The following is a 14,771-nucleotide window of genomic DNA, read 5'->3' on the forward strand; positions in this document are numbered from 1 at the left end:
TTGTGGATACTGCTGGAAGCTGTAAATTTCCCATAGATTATCTATCCATCCATCCATCCATCCATTCATTAGTAGCATGTGGTGTATATTGAATACCATTTAGGCCCAATGGAGCACACTTGTAGAGCAATTTATGGTTTCTACTGTATACTGTTCCAATAAGGACTATTAGGACATCATTAGGCATTCTGATTCTGATATGTTTGTACAATGGTATCTTCAGTTCGATGATAATTTAATGGAGTACACAAACACTATGTAATGAAAACCATTTGATAATGGTTTTAATGGTTAATAGCTGATGGTTAGTAAAGGTATTTATAGCTGGCAGTTTGGCAGTTGTTTGGCAGCAGTTGGCTACGCAAATGCTATTGTCTGATCTTTCTGATGTCTGCTTGCTTCATAACCGTAAATTGTCGGATTTAGACCTAATTTTCGTTATACTATACAGTTTTGACAACATGATTCATGGTCTGTAAAGCTAATGTGTGAAGCACTACCATGTTGGAATTACAAAATAACTGACACAATATATATATGGTATATTTGGTGTATTTGGAATTTTAATGTGACAATGTGTGATAGTTATACAGGTTATCAACCATTTAAAAACGATTGTATTAATATATTTGAATTCTGTGAAAATGATGACAAAAGATAATATTATTATAGGGAAATAAGTATTTCATGTGAAATCCAACATCGGCTGTTTTAAGAATAGCAAATGAAATATGTAGATTAACTAATGCAAAACAATGTGAACAGGTAAAACCCTATGTTTATGAATATAGTCTCCAATAGAGGGTGACAAAAGTGCATTCATGTTGAATGAACTGTACATTCAGCATAAAGAAAGAATTGGAAAGAAAGGGAAAGTGTGGGTTTCCTTGCATCTCAAGCAGATTCTGGGTTAATAAAATAACAATAATAATGATAAAATGCAATTAGTCGAGCGAGGTGACTTGGAAACGAACCTGGTAGTGTCTCCAGGGTCCCTGGTTTGATCATGAGCTCAGATAACAGTGCATGTTGAGGCTTTGTGCTTTTTCTCCTTATACACTAGCATGTTTCCTTTATGTTGTCTGGTTTTCTCCTACATGCCAGAAAACCTAGATGTTTTGGCTATGCTTAGTTGCCCCTAGATATGAATGAATGTTTGTGTGTGTGTGTGTGTAAAAGTGAGTTTTTCTGCCATGCTCTCAAAATATCTGGCATAGAATCAAATTCCAACTGCAAATCAGAGATGTTCATGTCTGTCTCCAGACAGCGTCCTGTGTTCCAGCAGGTAACTCCTATATTGTCTTTGCAATTTCAGGCCAGTGTCATGGTAGAGGTTTAACCCGTTCCCTAATTTGAGGTCCTGAGACCTAACAAGATTTGCTTAACAATTTAAAAGCTGCAGATTGTTTTAGTTACCGTCACTAGATCTAAACTTCATTAAAACCCTGTCTCAGACATGCAGTGACAATTAGTTTGGTTTCATAGCTTAATTCATGTCTGATTGGTGTATTATAATTTCCAGCAAATTTAGTGTTTAGAGTTTTGTGGAAACTCATTATTTTTCATTCTTTTTTAAAATTATTATTATTTATTTTGTTCTCAGACTGATGAGAGAAAAAAGATCCATCCTTGAGTTTGCCTGAATGTTTTCAGAATGCATTGTATTATATTAGATGTGGCATTAATATAAAGGTATAAACTCAGCATCATTTAAATGTCAATAATCATACCTATAAATGAAGTGCTTAATATTACATCCATATTGTTTTCTTTTTTACTTTTCTTCCTAGAAATGCTATTTCTAACAGTGAGAGGAATGAAGCATTTTGCGAGGAGGCTGTCATTCAGTATTCTGAGGTCGTGCTAGATGAGGTTTGTTCTGAGATTTTCTATTTACTTTTATATTCTGGGATTCTTTTAATAAATAAAGGTGGTCATTTAGACCCCCCCCCCACACACACACACACACACACAGACACACACACAAACACACACTCAACCTCTCTTTCTCTAATGTGAAAAAAGTAAACATATGAACAGCCTGAATTGGTTTAATGGAATTTGTTGTCTTGTGTTGACATTATTTGTAGTGTTCTATACTATTCACAAAACAACTATTTGATAGCTGTGTCTAATTATCTGATAGAGATTGTTCAAAGTATAGTCCTTGCTTTGAGACATCTTTCCTGTGGGTTTGTGTCCACAGGAGGGCAATGTTACCCTCAACATTGCTCTGTATGAAGCAAGATGCCATTTGAATGTCTTCAGAATGTATGCCATTGAGTGAACTGAATTTGGAGCCTGGCCTGTGTGCAGTGGATGTAAGCCCAGAGTTCAAAGGGGCACTGGCAGACTGGCAGGCTGTGAAGCTTAATAGCACACTTATGGGTTAAATCTTCCTGGCAAAAGTGGTGCAGCACCTCTGCTTACATTGGCAGCACTTTTAGCATTTCACTGCCTTTGGCAGTAGATTTGGTTAATGAAATCTGACTGTGTGTGTGTGTGTGTGTGTGTGTGTGTGTGTGTGTGTGTGTGTGTGTGTGTGTGTGTGTGTGTGTGTGTGTAAAAATGAGAGAGACAGAAAGAATGCTTTAAATTCATTTGATAGATAAACACATCTTAAACAGTACAGCACACCTAATAAAAATGACTCTTTGTAATTTTTGTATCAGAAATGATATGCGATTTTTAAAGTCTCAATGTCTGTTGTTGTTATCTATCAATGTGATAACTAACAAAGCATGGACTGGAAAAAAAAAAAAAACAGCTCAAAAAAAGAAAGCTGATGGACAAATCCTGCAATTTTGTGGTAGGGATCTTGAAGTAAACAAAAGGCGGCTCTTGTGTAAAATAATGCATGTCAGCCGTGTCCTCAGCCTGCCGCTGCTTTGAAGGTGCACGCAGCCTCCCTCGGCTTAGAAAGGCTGTACGCACTATGTTACTATATAGAATCCCATTGATTCAAAGACACACACAAAAAAATAAAAGCCTCAACTATTTAACAGCACATTGTGGGCTCTAATTATGGGAAGCATGGGAAGGAAAAAGCCGCATGAGGTTTTTTTCCCAGACAATGTTGAGGCCCTTTGGAGAGTGAAGACGATGCTGTTGTTTTGCTGAAATACTTTCAGGAGCTAAACATAGTTAGCTGTCATTATGGAACTTTGCTGACCTCCTAACAACATCTCCAGTCCACTCCTATCCTAGTGTCACAGTCTAATCTGCCACATTGTACATTGCGGGGGCCCAGCCTAGTTTATGGTGTCCACATCTTCCAGAAAGGGAAATGGTGGTGAGAAGTGGGTTCAGACCATTGGATTTAATTAAAAGATATTTTGATGTACATGCTATTCAAAAAAAAAAAATATATATATATATCATCCCTTTCTTAATTTCACCCAGCTGACCATCAGTGAATTAGAGAGGTTTTTTGTTGTGGATCCATTGTCCCAAATACATTTTTAAGAAGTATCTTTAAGAGCTGTATGAAAGAGATATTAAAATGACCCTGAGTATGTGCACACATGAAGTACAGTAAAAGTGCAGGACAGGCTGGTGAAAGCGGTCTTTGTGCGGGTGAGGAGTACGCTCAGGCCCTCCCCTCAGCCATGCCTGGGTGCTGTGGTGGCAGATCACAGTTAATAACTGTGTGGTCGGCTGTCAGGAGCACTTAGCCTGATGCTGGGCAGGCAGGGCCCTTGAACAGAGCTTCCTCTGCCTGAGTGGGAGTGTATATATATATATATATATATATATATATATATATATATATATATATATATATATATATATATATATATATATATATATGTGTGTGTGTATGTATTTCTGAGAGCACATATAAGCATGCAATATGACAAGAATCTGGAGTAAAACTTCAGTGTCTTAAGTTTTAATATAAGCCCATTTTAATTAATTACTTAATTATTGTGTTTGGGAAGAAAGTAGCCTCTTATTATGGTTGTACTAGAATTGATGTTTTACTTGTGCTTTTTGTATTGGTGATGGCTTGAGTTTTCTACCCACAAACATTTTATCTTTGACATTTGACCATTATATTTTTGATTGTGACATGCAAATTGTACTATAGTGATACAGTATGTATTTAACCATCTAGTTCCAAATGTTTTGGGAAACGTGGAAATGACAAAGTACAGAATTTTTTTAAAAATAAATCAATAATGTTTTCTCCTAATTCGTGTCTAGCATAAAGCAGAGTTGCTGTTTGCGAAGTCAGTCATTTTTTAATTTTATACCACTGTGTCCTCTGATAAATCCGTCCTATACATTACATGGAACAACCTAAGTACAGTATTTCATACAATTCCCTAAAGAATAAAAAGAAAAAATTCAGTTACTATGAAATATTATGTTATTGACAGCTATTATTAGTAATGACAGAGAATTGTATCAGAAATTAATTAATGGATTTGGATGTATGTATTCATTTGGGAAGTGGTAACTCAGTGGTTAATGCTCTGGGTTCCTGATTGAAAGTTTGGGGGGTTCAAGTCTCGGTATCGCCAAACTGCTACTCATGGACCCTTGAGCAAGGCCCTTGACCCTCTTTTGGCAAACTTGCACTCTGACCCCAGCTTCCTAAATCTCTAAAAAATTTAAGAGTATTTATTTCTACTATTTAGTTCTACTATAAATAATGTGAATCTATTCAGTGTTTAAATACTAAGGTTTTAAACCTTTTGTAACCAGGAACACTTTGAACTTTACAAATAAAATCCACAAAACTCATTTAGTACAAATTCCTTAATCATTCTTCAAGTCTTCAATAATATTTAGTCTATTTATTCTAGCCGTAGAGCTTTCTATTCCTAAACCTTCTACTGATAAAATACACCAAGTAACCATGTTTATAGGCCAACATGCTTTTGAGTTATTGAGGTTTGGATTCAATTCATTAAATTCCAATTCAATATAAAATATTTTGTAATTGTAAGTTGGAATATATAGCTAGCAAAGTAAAAATAAAATCACAGTCCTCTCCCCTTGGCTATGCTTCATGGACCTCATTTTGGCAACAGATTCTTAAGCTGTTTGCTGCTCCTTTAAGAATTGGTCTTATTGTTTTGTTGTTTATTTGTATAATTAACTGACTTGCATACAACTCTCATTATCTCATCCATAATTACAAAAAAAAAAATGTGCAGAACTCTACTTTGGTGGATTTGGTGGTCATTTGATTAAATAAAAGTACATGTAAACAGTGCACATCTTTATTTACACCAGAATATATTTCAGGTCAGAGGATGTTCATAGTTTTGATCATTCACTATGCAGAGGTTTTTGGGTCACAGTGTGTGTGTAGTTTGTTTATAGTAGTCCAAACTATACAATGACAATCAAAGCAATTTTATTATTATAGGTGGAATATTTTAATAGTCAATACCAAATGGAAGAGATGCATCCAGAGACCACTGATTAAGAGAATGAGTATACTACTGTGTCCAATGTGATAAGTGTGTGGTAGTTAATTACCCTGCCATTAAAAAAGCTTTGGGGACCCTATTCTTGATGACTATCATCAGTCTTAGTCAAATGAGGTGAATAGCATGAGGAGAATGTTATGCATCCATGTAAGGGAAAACAACACATACCTTTTTGGTTGTATGGGTTCTCCTGTGTGAAAACCTGGTCTGGCAGGTTCTGTTTCATGCACTTATGACTCCCAGAATAAATCATAACTTCCTGCTCTTAGTTCCTGCATTAGCCTATCCTTTATTTCTCCTTCCACCCTTCCTCTTGATACAGCTCTGGATTGGTTTCCGAAAACCTGTCAGTCAGTGGGCACTTGGGCTCCTGTGTCAGACTCCCAGGGGCTTTGTCTCCTCAGACTCGCCCACAAATTAGAACACAATCAGTTATCCATCCCCTCAGTGCAGGCTCCAGGCAGACCCCCAAGTCAGCAGACGCAAGCCACCCTGTAGCTGTAATTCCACCTCCTGTTGCACAAAGCAGAGGCAGCTTTGGCCTTGTCCTTGACAAGACCCTTCGGATTGCCTCCGCCCCCTGCTTCCACACAGTCCTCCAAAGACCTGCTGAGAGAAACCAGGTTCTCTTTGGTTTGAAAAAAAGTGTTGGCTGCTTTATTGAACCCTGGCATTCTTACACCATTCTTGAGCAGCTAGGCTTTTTTGCATTCTCATACCTACATTTATTCATTTTGGCAGATGCTTTTATGTGAAACAACTCACAGTTGAACTGAGCAGAAGGTTAAATATCTTGGCATAACGGCCAACAGTGGCATCTTGGTAGTGCCAGGTTTCAAACTTACATTAGGCCACAACTTTAACCACTGAGCCACCCCTGTGCCTCTACACAGCTCTTACTGTTTGACTAAGCAGAGTTACAGTACAACTAACATCCTGTGTTCTTGGGTTACCTGGTTTGCGCCTGTCTCCCAAAAACATGGCAGTAGTGGGACTGGATTAATCCTAGGTGTGAATGTGTGTAGATATTGTCCTGCAATGGCCTGGTATCCCATCCAGAGTATCTGCTATAGGCTATTTATCCACTGTCACCATATAACATATAATATGGTTGTTGATGTACAGTACATCACTGTCTGAGTTGTTCCCAATAGACAAATCTTTATGCAAAAATTCTGTGATGTCTGAGACTGAACTTTGCAGCAGACCTGTATCACATTTAAAGATTTACTTACCATCATTCTCCACCATTAAAGCTCTCGTTAAAGGCATCAGCATATGCTGCCCATGTTTTTGTCACATAAAGTGATGCCTTGCAAGGTAAATAATTGGTCTGATAACTGGCAGAGCTTTTTATTGATTCAAGCTGTCACAAATCACTCATGATACATTATAAATTCTTGGGAAAGTTTCAAAACCCCATATTATATAGCCTACTCAGTTCAGCTAAAGTGTTTAAGTATTTCAAACAATAAAAAGACACCATTATCATATATGCCTTCTTCAAAACATCATAAAACATAGTTTATTTCAGAAAAGGCTAATAAAATACTATATTAAACACATGCTGCATAAATACTGCCCATGTGTGGTATGATCATAGTGATTATGTGAACTAATATCAGTCATTTTATTCAGTGTCGGATATAAACACCTCCTTTGAGGGTGTAATGCTAAACTGGAACCAAGCTGGTTGTCTAACCATTAATTTGCATGCCTGCATTTGGATCAAAACACCCCACCCTTCATCTGTGAGTTTTTGTCATCTAAATAGCTGGGAGGCTATTAAGTTAATTAATGACACATGGACGGATCTGGATCACCCACGATCACAGCTCTCACTGGCTTTATCTCTTCCCTCCCTGTGGCACAGCAGTACACATACGCATGCTCTCATTCTTCTCCCTCTCTCTTTCTCTTTCTCTCTCACATATACACACACACACACACACACACACACACACACACACACACTCATAATTCACTGTATGTAATTATTCTTACTAATGTTTCCCAAAACAGATAATTCTGTCATGTAGATATTCTTTAGACATCTCAGCCATTGAAATTCCAACCAATCTTTCTCGTTCTATTACGGCCACCCTTCCATTCTCAATGTCTTTCCTACCTGTCATATAGCTGGCTTGCTGTGGCATAATGCAGAGAATTTAGAGCTCTGTGTGAAGTAGTAAAGTACAGGATGGGAGAGGGCTGACACAAAGAAGAGCCAAGAGAGGAACCAAATGCTGAGAGAGGAGACTGAATTTAAAGAAAAATGTAACTTAAACAACCACAAAAAAAAAAATCAATAGCTAGAAATAGACTATTAAAGGGACAGTGCTAATAAACCCTGGAAGTTGGGGGTGGGTTTGAGGCTGGCCCCTGAGGGAATGTTGAACAGAGCTAGTGCACACTCTGACGAATATATCTGTATGTGATTATTTTGACAGCAGTTATAAACCCATAAGGCCTGGCCTCAGTTCCTGTTCTTGTTGATTTAAACCACCGCGGGCCATAAATAATGGCTGATTAAGTGGCCTATCTGGCTCTCTCTGCCCCCTCTGCCTGGGTGGGGGCCTGCGTCTTGAGTGCTGCCCTTCAATGTGTTCTGCATTAGAATTACCGAAGAGCCGGGCAAGCTGTGTGTGTTGAGGGGCACCCCCAATACCAGGGAAGCCTTAATTTTTTTCTGACTTTAATACTTAAAATGTAGTCTCTACAAAAAAAACTAGAAAAAAAAACACTAGAACATTGAGTTTGATGATAGCCAGCAACATGTTTGACATGTCTTATTGTCATCAACATGCTGTTGCACATTGCCTCATTAATTAGCAAAGGCCTGTTCTTTGCAGAGTGTATTGTATGTAGGTTTTTTCTATAACCGATCTGTGTTTGGGTTAGTCAATTTTAAGGCAGTGCATCCGTTCTCCCCAGCTGGCATTGGTGACGTGTGAGCCAGCAAAATTCATTGTTATTGGAGGATTAACTTACATAGGTCAGAGACTTTGTATATAAAAGTGGGCTTTTATGGATATTTGTGGTTATTATTTCTGACTGTTAAAAATCTAGCAGTTTGTGCAGTGTAGATCGACTGTTTATGCAATAACTTGTGTCGCTCCGCTGAGGTCCATGGACAAGATGGAATGATTGGACGGAATGCCTTTGATGCCGCTGTCGGGGTACAGTCCAGTAAACGCATAAGAAAACACTTTGGATTGGCAAACGCTAATGATGTTTGAGAGACATTTCACATGAAAATCTTTACAGGTTTTTTTTTCCTTTTTCAAATAATTTTTCAGCTAACCTGCTCCAATATGTTAAGTATCTTTGCTGAGGTGAAAATTCCAAAATATGTGCTGAGGTGGTATTGATCATGAACCAGCTGGTCAGTTCTTATTACTTCAGGCCAAGTCTCTGAAAAAACATCCCTTAAGCTGTCACATGCAGTGAGCAATAACTCAACCCGATGTCCTGCTTTTGCACAATGGCCTCCTGCCATCATTGCAGTAGTAGTTAGTCCTGTCCCGTCCCCCCCGCTCCCCCCCCCCCCCCCCCCCTACAGAGGATAACATTTCAGCACTTTAGATTAGCGACCCAGGGTCCCATCAACACCTTTAAGAGGGTCATGCCTCCCTCTTCAGTGTAGACTGAGGGAGCCTGAGTGGGCTATGCTGTGTTAACCTAACCAAGGGCAAGAAAGCAATAACAAACACAGGATCACAGGACTACCGTGACCTCTGACCCTTACAATCTCTTACAAAACTTCTCAAAGATCACTATCATATACATCCACTTCAAAGCCCCTCCCTACTTAAATCACATACACATAAATGTCTCTTCATACACTGAATTGTAAACTAAACGAGAGACTGTTATGCGATTGCTGCCAAAATGAAACTGATTAAAATATTTTCAAAATAAAATAAAAAACACATTTGAAATTCAGATGACAGCAAGTTTGTTGAATCGCAAAGGAATTAGTATATAAGGAAATCTATGCTGTTAAACTTCCTGAGGTTTTCACAATGTACTCGTGCAAAATCCAACAGCATTGCAGTCATGAAAACCATCCTGTAGGTTAGAAAATTAGAAAATGTTTTTTATCTGTTATCTCTCTAAATTAGCTGTGTGAACAGTTATAATAATAATAATAATAACAATAATTATTGTTATTATTATTATTATTATTATTATTATTATTATTATTATTATTATTATTATTATATTATTATTAGTAGTAGTAGTAGTAGTATTAAACTTAATTGTTATTGTTCTAATAATAATAATAATAATAATAATAATAATTATTATTATTATTATTATTATTATTATTATTATTATTATTATTATTATTATTATTATTATTATTATTATATTTTTGTTCCTAAAGATACCACTTACCCATGGTAAAAAATAATAGATTGTGAAAATGATACTGTTCATTTGAATTCCAGGTGAATTTGATGTCAACATATATTGAGATATATCAAGATGAGATAAAGTCTTCAGTGGCATCCTGGTGAAACAGACATATCAAATTCTTCCATCTTGCTTTGCAATTGGGGGTTGTTTTAGTCCAGAGCTCTCAGACATGATTGGAGTTTTTATAAGGACATAATAGACCTGGCTCCAGCTCCCCCTCCTTGCTGTTTCTCTCTGGCCACAGAAATCTAGTCCACTGCTCTGGAAAACTTCACAGTGCCAACAGAGATTTAAAATGTAAAGGCTAGGCTCAGTAATGTTTAATAGTAGATGCAGCTTACTGATTATGACCTTCTCTACTTAAACAAATACGGCCTCCTCCTTCTCTGTCTGCCCTCTGGATTTCACAACCACTCCCCCGACAGCCTCCTTTCATCAGCCTTAAAGCTCAGGTTCATGGACTTCATCACAATATACAGAATCAATTTCATTGTTAATTCGTGCACAGCAGTGGGTAATCAGGTGCTCTCGCTGGTGTCGTACGGCTTTGCGACAAGCAAACGTGAGGCATTTACAATGTTGTGACTACCTTCTTTAGTTGACTGGCAGTAAATGATTGACACTAACAGTCATGGGAAGTTCCGCATTCAGGTCTTCAAAGTTGTACACCCATTTTGTTTAACCACAAGGCCATTCTCTTGTCAGTCATGCGTTCAGTGAAAAGCATGCAAGTCAAGGAAGCCAGCTGGGAAGACAAATCCAATGCATTCTTAACAACCCCTGCACTCTAAGGTAACGTGGTAAGTAATAAGCACATGGCCCTTTGTTTGGATGTGTTTAAAAATAAACTGGGTGACTATGAAAAGGGAACTACAGATTTTACATATATTTAAATTAAAAAAAAGAAATCTTTATTATTTCTCAACCAAACAAATTTCAAAAAGATATCCTCTGCAAGTTTCATTGAGAAGATTTCTCAAAGAAAGGCTCCACTGTTTTTCTGATACTCGTACCGAGTGTTTCTCAGCTGATCCATTGCACCACTGCACATGCTGTCTGGGGTAATAGCCTGCATCGGCATAGTTGTCCACTGCAGCATAAGCTGTTCCTTGAATTGCTTGCATGTCTTCGCAATGTGTTTGGTTTCATTTGGGTTTTCTGCCAACAGAATGCAAAACTTATATTATGCCCTGGTCTCCAGGACTGAGGTAATGGACTTTGAGCCTCGTCAAGTTAGTGACACCACCTATAGCTTTAGCATCACTAGCTCTGAACCTTTCCTTTAAATCTATATCCTCACTGAATCCCTTCATTAGCTGATAAGGATTTGTATGTTCTTGCCTGTCTGTCTGGTGCATCTGTCTGTGTCAACGTTAGTCCGTTGTCTAGACACATGAGTTTTAAGCAGTATTCAGAAATTGAGTCTGGAGAACATGAGTGAATCGTTGAGAAAACTGTTGTCAGGAGTAAATGAATTGTTTGTAAAGAACTAGTCAATCAAAAGCTGTTGTTTCGGGTCGGGGTTATATATTTGTGGATAGTAGTTTTATCATTTATAGACACTAATTCTGATATTTAAAAATTGGAACATACTGTTAAAAAAGCAAATAAAAAAGAAACGTCAACACACGTGAATGACAAGTAATTCATATAAAAAAGTAATTTAAAAAACTGTGTATACCTTCAGAAACATATTTATATAAGGATATATATATATATATATATATATATTTATTTATTTATTTTTCCTTATCATTTATTATTAATCTAATAGTTTATATAGCATTCCACTGAATTCCAATACAGTTTTGTTAATGTGTGTGTGTGTGTGTGTGTGTGTGTGTGTGTGTGTGTGTGTGTGTGTGTGTGTGTGTGTGTGTGTGTGTGTGTGTGTGTGTGTGAAAGCTTGAATTTGTATTTGGCATATAGGCTGTGTATAACCAGGCAGAGACAAGGAACTTATTCTGACATTTGCCTCTTGGGGGGGAACAGGGGTGTAAATGTGCAAAATGCTCTGAATAATCTATATATTTAACCCAGTCTGTTCTAGACTCTGGTTGTGTTGCCCAGAATCCAAAATACAGTGTGGTACCGTGTACAATACAGAAACATAATTCCACTCGTCCACGTTATTTTACAGTGTTTTACTTCCATTATAAAAAAAAATAAAATAAGGATAAATACATGTTTGCAAATGAATCCGAAACCATTCACATTGAACCCATATTAACCAGTCCCTTCGGATCCCTTCTTCACTAACTATAATAATTTATTAAATGAATTATGGAATCATTCTAACAGGAACTCTGTCGGTCTGCTTGGTCTGAGTCTCCTGAATCCTTCTCCAAACACCAGCCACTTTTCTTTCTAGTCTGTTCTTGTTTGCAAAATCCTAGCAGAGGTGTATGGCAGAAGGTACAAGGGCTAACTCATACGTACTCTAATGAAGTATTTACAGATAATTTCAGCTGTCAAACACTTGTAGCCGATGACACAGTGCAGAGAGCAGGAGCTCTGAGCCTCTCTGGTCGTCGCGTTTAACTCAAACGGATTTCATTTCAGCTCAAAGTCACTTGGAGAGCAGGAAAGTGCAGTGGGCTTTTAACACTCACTTTATTCTAAGACTTTTTTATGCTCTTTAATGGAAAAAGCGTGAGAAATTCACACTTACTTCAGGTTAGTTAGGCTGAACGAGTCTGGGAAGCTGAACCAGTTCTCTAATTCAATTTATTTCTAAATTCAGTGGAAATTTGTTTATTGGATCTTAATAGAATTATTGAATTGTCCAAATAAAATATTTATAATATACATAAATGTTCTAGTATTAAGACGTAATGTAATTCATACCTTAATTAGTAAAATGGCATTAAATGATGGATTATAAACGCGGAATTCGCTCAAATATATGACACCAGTGTATGAATAGAAATGCAGAATAATAGTATTTTATAGAAAGTTTATATGTAAGGTTGATATATAAATATATCGTTTCATACTGAATAAAATAATCAAAACGATTTTAGTAATAATAATAATAGTGTGAACAATAAATGTTATATTATATTATATTATATTATATTATATTATATTATATTATATTATATTATATTATATTATATTATATTATATTATATTATATTATATTATATTATATTATAGTCGTTAATACAGCCTACGGTTCGGGGTGGACCGATTAGTGAGTCGAAAGTGTTTGGATTGTGAGAGTCGTGACCTCTGAATGGAGGTAATTAGTTGAGGTTGAGGGTCCTGCACCGCCGCCTCTCCTATTAGAGTTTCATTAAAAACAGAAATGGACCCTAACTAGTGCGCAAACACATTATTTGGGAAACGATCATTTTAGACGGTTATTATGTCCCATAATTAAGACAAAGACAGGATCAGACACGACACATTAATACACCCAGCTTTAATTCTAAATATCTTTCAGCTATGGGCCTTGTGTGACTTTAATTATTACATTAAGACAGAAAAATACATAAAGAAGAAATTTTTGAAGCATTCTTTAATAAGACATTAACGTGCATATATGAAACAAATAAACATCATTGCGAATTCGTTGTGTGTACAGTCGGGTATTAAGAAAGGATAAAAAGCGGTGATATACATACATCATTGATTTAAAGATTGACTTATTATTTTTGTTAGATATTAATCAGGTCTTCTGTGTGCACCTATAAAGCGCTTTATTTCTGTGTGAAGGCTGTGAGCTGAAGTGCCGCCGCTGTCGTTAATCGCTTTCGGCGTTAATTAACACTGAGAAAAAGCACGACTCTGGAACCCCTCCATTCCCCCTGTTAACCCTGAGAAAATACCCAAATTTTAACTCCCTTTCTTCTCCATTTGTTCACTAGAAAATAATGAAATCTTTTTCAATAAAATACGTCTTTTTGTTCTTCTTCTTTTTCTTCCTCCCTCGTATTATTATTATTATTATTATTATTATTATTATTATTATTATTATTATTATTATTATTATTATTATTAGAGCTGTTTTCCCTTTTTTTTCAAACAACTATTTAATCATTTAATTCGTTTCCCTTGTTTTGTATGAACCTGCCTTTAGTTTACCAATTAATTGTTACACGGCTAAACTGATTTTCTGGAAAACATATTTCGTTTGCTTAGAATCAGAAACATATATGTGTGTATATATTTGTCAAATATTTTTTGCCAGGCCAAAAATAATTTTCCATGCTTCAGAGATTTAAAGTTTTCAGGAGGTTGCCTATATTTGTAATCGATACACAAAGGTTATGAAGAAAATAATAAAAAAGGGAATTGGGTGGATCAGATGAAAATGAGCAGCTAAATGTCATTAAAAACTTTTCCCTGTATGTGTGTGTGTGTATATTCACACACACACACACACACACACACACACACACACACACACACACACACACACACACACACACACACACACACACACACACACACACACACAGGAAAAGTGGTTGACTCACACAATCACACACACACGCACACAGTGAGTCAACCACTAGGTTGTGCTATTTCCCGACAATCCTCTTGTCCTTACCTTGATTCTTTCGCGTATTTTTAACCAGTTGTGATATTTGACATATGATAACGTCATTATGTAATTGTATGAATATCCATAGCTTAAATGTTATACAATGGAAAAGTTTATGGCACGTTATGAATCATTATAATTTGCTCTGAATGAGCGCATCTTGCTTGGTGTGTTTTCTTATAGGCCATAACGCAAGTCGACACTGCAGTAAGCTTCAAACTGGGACTCAGATTATGTACTTAATACTCCAGATTGTTTACTGGGAAGGTATAATATTGCATGCTGCAGTTTATTTTTATTTTTTTTAAAGTCGTTTGACATTTTTAAGTATGATTATACGCATGACGTGAACC

General features: G+C 36.6%; 2 protein-coding genes across 2 annotated transcripts in view; one reads left to right on the forward strand and one right to left on the reverse strand.

Moving 5' to 3' along the window:
- Window positions 1-14,771, reverse strand: part of ankrd50l (ankyrin repeat domain 50-like) — a 368,466-nt gene that overhangs the window by 141,550 nt on the left and 212,145 nt on the right. The window lies entirely within an intron of this gene.
- satb2 (SATB homeobox 2) overlaps window positions 10,586-14,771 on the forward strand; it is a 40,107-nt gene continuing 35,921 nt past the window's right edge. The window contains exon 1 of the mRNA XM_083536968.1: window positions 10,586-10,666. The gene's annotated coding sequence lies outside the window, so the exon portion shown is untranslated. The remainder of the gene's footprint in view (window positions 10,667-14,771) is intronic.

This window comes from Silurus aristotelis (assembly GCF_946808225.1).
Source record: "Silurus aristotelis genome assembly, chromosome: 3".
In the NCBI taxonomy this organism is placed as follows: Eukaryota; Metazoa; Chordata; class Actinopteri; order Siluriformes; family Siluridae; genus Silurus; species Silurus aristotelis.